Source organism: Crocuta crocuta, unplaced genomic scaffold, assembly GCF_008692635.1.
Source record: "Crocuta crocuta isolate KB4526 unplaced genomic scaffold, BGI_CrCroc_1.0 scaffold912, whole genome shotgun sequence".
NCBI lineage: Eukaryota > Metazoa > Chordata > Mammalia > Carnivora > Hyaenidae > Crocuta > Crocuta crocuta.
The window spans coordinates 517,941-518,538 of NW_027531033.1; the positions used below are offsets into that span (position 1 = coordinate 517,941).

General features: G+C 32.3%; 1 protein-coding gene across 1 annotated transcript in view; it reads right to left on the bottom strand.

Moving 5' to 3' along the window:
* The window catches only part of LOC144237342 (protein diaphanous homolog 2-like), a 522,961-nt gene that overhangs the window by 472,118 nt on the left and 50,245 nt on the right, over positions 1–598 (bottom strand). The window lies entirely within an intron of this gene.

The following is a 598-nucleotide window of genomic DNA, read 5'->3' on the forward strand; positions in this document are numbered from 1 at the left end:
GTATATGCTATATAATTAGGTTATGGTAAAATCACATTAACTTACTTTTAAGTACATTATTCAATAATTCTATATTGGTATTCTTCAAAACAGTTCAACTTAGGTTTTAATTTCTTGTTTCATAGCATTGGTGCACATTCTCTATTCCCTTGGGCATAGCTCCTATGATAATAATTTCTTTTAGTTGTTAATTCCCTATAGATCCAAGTCATTTTACTAGCTTTCACTCACCAAATGAATTTTGAGACAGAGGTGGGGATAGGGATAGACACATATGAACATACACAAGCACACCAACAATGAAAAGAAATTATTAACAGTCTTAATTATATTTGTTTTAGGCACATATAGCTTAGTTTCTTGAATATAAATGTCAGGCACAGATTAGGCCCTGAGATATCTGTAGATAATATAACAAGAATTTGACAACATAAACAAAAGTCCTAAAGTCACAAAGTACCCTTCAAAAGAAGCAAACGAGCTGTTGAATAGATCATATCTGCTTTAATACGGAAGCAAGGCATAGTTAATAATTTTTCTTCTTTGAAATGAACTTGCCCATTAACCATGGGTATCTGCCTCCCCAAAGATTAGCCAA